This window comes from Solanum tuberosum, unplaced genomic scaffold, assembly GCF_000226075.1.
Source record: "Solanum tuberosum cultivar DM 1-3 516 R44 unplaced genomic scaffold, SolTub_3.0 scf00136, whole genome shotgun sequence".
NCBI lineage: Eukaryota > Viridiplantae > Streptophyta > Magnoliopsida > Solanales > Solanaceae > Solanum > Solanum tuberosum.
In genome coordinates, this window is record NW_006239061.1 from 797,843 (window position 1) to 803,377 (window position 5,535).

Here is a 5,535-nt window from a genome sequence, read left to right on the forward strand (position 1 = left end):
TTGTATAATTATAAGTGTATAGGACGAAGATATATGTATTTGCATGTGTATATACAATTTTCTCTCGCTTTATACAAACACAAACGCACTTTATACACTTGCGTTTGTATAAAAAACGAGAGAGGCGAGGGAGAGAACGAGAGTGGCGAGAGAGATTCACCAGGAGAGAGGTGAAATAGCAACAGTTTGCTGTGAGGTACAATTAAATCAAACTATATTTATAGCATTTAATTTGAATTAATAGTTTGCTATTATATACAATTTTCCCTATTCTTTACTCAACGAATACAATTTGTGTCAACTGCATTTATTTGCGTAAAGAATATAATGTGTATCATAGTATTCATTTGGACACCAAATACAACTAAGACAAAATTAAAAGGGAAAAATTATTGAAATACACGTCTTATGTTTCCCTTATTTCCAATATCCCCTTCTATTTCTAAAAACCTCTAAAATCTCTTATTTCTTTAATGTATCGAGCTATATATTAATGTATCCGAGCTACATATTATGTATCCGGTTTATTTTATAATGTATCTGAGCTACATATTATGTATCCGAGATAGTTTTTAATGTATCTGAGCTACATATTATGTATTTGGTATATGTTATAATGTATTCGAGATACTCTTTAATGTATCCGAGCTACATATTATGTATCCGATTTGTGTTACTTTTTAAGGGATTAATGTAATTACAAACTAAAGAGGGATAGATTGTAATTTCATATTAAAACTATGTGATTCCTAAAATTTACCCAATTAAAAATACAAGAATGGCCACCATTGCACAAGTGGATTTGACTTATTGTAAAAAAAAAAAGATTTTGAAATACAATTTTTGGGCCAAGTCTAAATATTAGATGCTCACTGGAAAAATAGACACATGGTTGGTTCGGTAGGCTGGACGTGCATACGTAGTTTTGAAATATAATTTTATTATTGTTTTATACTCTTTTATTTGGTTATTAAATTTTAGATAAATTAAAATCAGAATTAATAATTAGTATCTAAATAAGTTAAATGGAGTGTGGAATAATAATATTGAAATTAGATAATGATAAAAATAACAAAAATACTCTTAAAATCCCGCAAACTCTTCTTCTACTAAAATAAGGTGGGAATATTTGTTTTTCTTTCTTACTGGTAAATAAATAATTTATTCTTATAAATTATATAATGCATGTTATTTTTAATACAACAAACAAATCCATCAATAAAAAAATAATACCAAAATAATCAATCTCAGCATAATTTATTTTCAAATCAAACGATCCCTTTTTAAGTATTTGATTATTGAAATGAAAAGATCCAAATTATTTTCCACAATACTATTTAAAATCAAACAACCTATTCTTTACTTTTGAATACGAATCATAATTACCCTCACAAGAAAGCTTCGTTTTATGGACAAAATGGATTTTTTCTAACAGTAGGGACACGAATAGACCTAATGTCACAACAAACATTCTCTACTTTTTCTAACTAAAAGTCAAATGTTGCCCAAATTAATGTAGGCCGACTATTAATTTTCATTTGATCCAAAATATCTTGTAAAGAGAGGACTCGTTCAATGACAGTTACACTACAATAAAAGCAAAAAGAATGTACAAACGGAATATAATTATTTCGAAATAATTTAATTTAAACAATTAAAAGAGAATTAATTATCACTTTTCAACTTTGCCTTTAATATTAATTATTCTATAATTAAGAGATACGTTTATATAAATAAAGACTAAGGAATTAATAAGGAATATATTGGTCAAACAACACTCCTTATTAATTTTTTCTTAAGTTGTATCAGACCTTATCATGACAACTAAAACAAAATGGAGGGAGTAGTAATGTTCCTTATTAATTCTCATTTTATTAGCGTTATATTAATGTTTTACCCTAAATATGAATTTTTGTTTGTTTGAATAAAGAGCTATTGCTTTTAGAGCTTATATCATTGGTTTAGTGATTATGGTTCCATATGTATTTATCTTTTTTCTTAAACAGTCTCTAAGTACTACTATTACCTAGATTTTTTGATTACTTAATGGGGATTTGATTAAGAATGTTAATCATAATATATATCCTCTTTGACATTGCTAGAGAAAGACAAGTTTTGATTTTTTGAAGTTGATTTTTAAAATTTGAGTTCTAAAATAAATGAAATATACCATGCATAAAACCTAATTAATGCTCCGATTGTGAAAACCAAAAGAAATAAGAAGAAAAAAATTAAGGGTGGGGTGGGTGGGAGTTATGTAATTCAAGATATTATTTTCCAAATTCAAACTATTAAAAGGGTAAAGTGGACATTACACTATCTATATATAATTACTCTCTCAAGAAACAGAAACCTACCACAAATATAGAGTGTTTAATTTGGAATCATTTAATTGAAGAAAGCGGCTTCTAACTGTATGTTTAATCAAAACTTTAAACCACACTTAGTCATTGAAGTTTAATTCCTGATTAATGTTACTGTCGGAATCATTTTTAACTAGAAAAGCGGCTCCTAACTGTGTGTTTAATGTATTTGGTAGGAAGGAAAATGATTTCGACCAAAATATTTTCTAATTGGTTCTTTTAGTTATATTTTAGTATTTGGTAATAAGAAATAAAATATTATTTTAAGAGCATTTATATGTTATCTAGCAAAAAATATGAAAGGAATAGGAATGGGTAGTGGGGGTTTGGGGTGGGATGGTTAAGGGGTGAGCGTTTGGTGGGGAGGAGACAATAAATTTGGAAGGTCACTTATGCAACTTAATTTTTCTAATTTTGTTGGAAAAGTCATTTTCCTCATTTTTTAAGTAGCTTTTTTTTTCTAAAGAAAAAAATAATTCCAAACATTTTGTTCGACTAGACATAAAAAATTGAAAAATATTGTCTGAAAAATCTTATAACACCTATTAAAGTTTAACTTATATATATATATTGTTAATGTAGTTTGTAAAGTATTTTTATGGGAGAACCATTTTTTGTAGTTCACTTATAATTTACCGTTTTTAGTTTTATTCCATTTACAATTTCTTAGAGTTTTTAAAAATATTGAAAAAATGAAAGTTATAATTCATGTTAATTAAGGGTTATCTTTGACATTTTAAATTTACGTGCAATGATTCTATTCATTTTTAATTGTTGATTTAAGATCAGGATAAATTTCTTTCCTAAAAGAGATATTGAGTCCCAAACCCATAAAAAAACAAAAAAAAAAGGAAAGATTCCCAAACCCATAAAAGTAACGGAACTAAGTGAGGATTTTTAACTAATATGCACGGATGGAGCACTTTTTTTTAACATTATCAGGTAATTTAATCTGCAATAATTGATTATTCTTGTAATTTAATCTATTTTAAAACACATTTCACTCATTTCCATTCTCTCTCCCCCTTCTTTGTTAGATTCTTACTTCAATTTTTATTTTTGTCTCTGTTTATATGTTATATTTGGTTTTTCAAGAATTACTTAGATCAATTATTAAGTTCTAGATATTATGGAGTGAATTACACCATCAATATGTAATTGAAAATTACTTCTTTGTTGCACTTAGGGAAAATTTAATTCTTGAATAGAAGCTGGTGGATTAGTCTAATTTCTCAAAAAAAAAATATGTTTTTTTATGGATTATTTTATACAAAAGAAATTGTTGTATGAAGAGCCACTACAAAGAATGATACTTTGTTTCAATGGTGTATAATTTGCCTCGTTCAATGGTTTGAGAAAACAAAAAGAGAATATACGCATATATTTTTGGTACACGATAAAAATATTTGGGTAGAATAAGTAGAGTCTAAATTACCTTATTCTACTATTTTTAATTAATAATTTATTTATTTTTAAATAATTTTTTTGAGAATTTGACTTACAACAAGCTTTAAAATACCTGATTGTGTAAAAAAAATCTACATTATCGATGTATATTAGTTAAACTCTTAAGTGATATTATTCAAGAAAGAGGAAATAAAACCAGCGCCTTTTTTTTATGTTCAAAATAAGTGGATTGTTCTAAGTTCAAGAAAATTGTTGGAAATTTCTTTTATTTTTGATGCTCATTTACATTTTCTAAGCTATAATTTCAAGATAATTAATTGCTCATATTCATGATTTCACTTTGAATTATTTATATTTTCAAGAATAGTTTGAGAATAACTAAAAGAACAAAAGTGGAAAATGATGTTCTATTAATATCCCAATTTTTTTTTCTTAATAGATGTGTATTACCTCACAAATTCACTTAATATAAAATAAAGGGAGTATTTTTTTGTCTCACAAAAGTATAAAATTTTGTAAGACAAAAAGATGTCTCACAAACAACTAGCTAGTGTCAATCATGTTGTAAAGTTTTCCACCCTCTAAAACAATATCTAAATCAAAATTATTAGGAACTGATTTCAGTTTATATGTTCCAACAATTTGAAAGACGAAAAAAATAATATTAAAGTAGGTAAGAAGTTGGAAATGAAAGAGTGTTGTGCAACCAAAAAAAATAAATTGTGATGGAGTAGTAAGTACTCATTCAATGTTTTTAAGTTTGAATCCTCTTAAATATCGAGTTTGAGCCCCTTTGAGTATAGAGTCACATTTTGTTAGGAAGCACTTTACCTCTAATATAATGTGAAAGTTTTGAGCGTGAATCTAAATTTAATCAAACTTTAATATAAATATCTGATACCGATAGAAAATAAGGAAAAATATAAGTGTGTTGTGCAGGCAAATAAGACCAAAAAAAAAGTTGTGGTACATGACTACCGTCTAATAAATTAATGAGATTAATTAGGTACGAATTAATCCTTCATCTGCGCCTGTCTCCAAGCTACCTACTTGTAACAATTCCTATTCGGTAATGTGCCTGAACTTGCTGAAATTGATAGCATGCATGCACAACGTTTTAATTAGATTGGGGTTTAAAGCCAAATTTTTCTAAAGGTTTTAATTTTTTTTTCACTACTTAGACATATATAACTTGAATGACAATAACACAATAACATACCCACTATTATCCTATAAGTGAGGTCTGCAAAGAATTTAATGTACAAAAACCTTATGAAGTAAGAATGTAATCAACAAAAATATTCAATGGAAAAATATAATATAACGCTAGTATAATAAAATCTTATTCAAGAATTTAATATAGTGATATCGAAAAAGTATAGTGCTAAATATGATGAATTGATATAATGATATCAAAATAGTGTTGTATAGCTTCAATATAATGATAACTTGTTACAATGCTTGAAAATTGAAATATGAAAAAGACATAAAAGAGAAGAGTTGATATTTTCGAGAACAGACAACCAGTGGCGTAGCTAGGATTTTTATGAAGTGTCCAAATAATACATAAGTAATTTTTTTTTTGATGAATGGATGCATTGAAAAAATTAAAATTGAACTACATAACATTAATATTACTTTTTTTTACGAATAAATGTTCCAAAATTTTAAAAATCAAACTGCATGATATTTAACTTTAATGTTTGTGTTTAATTCAATATAAAGTGAACGAACAAAGAAAAAAAAAAAGGGGGGGGGGGGGGGT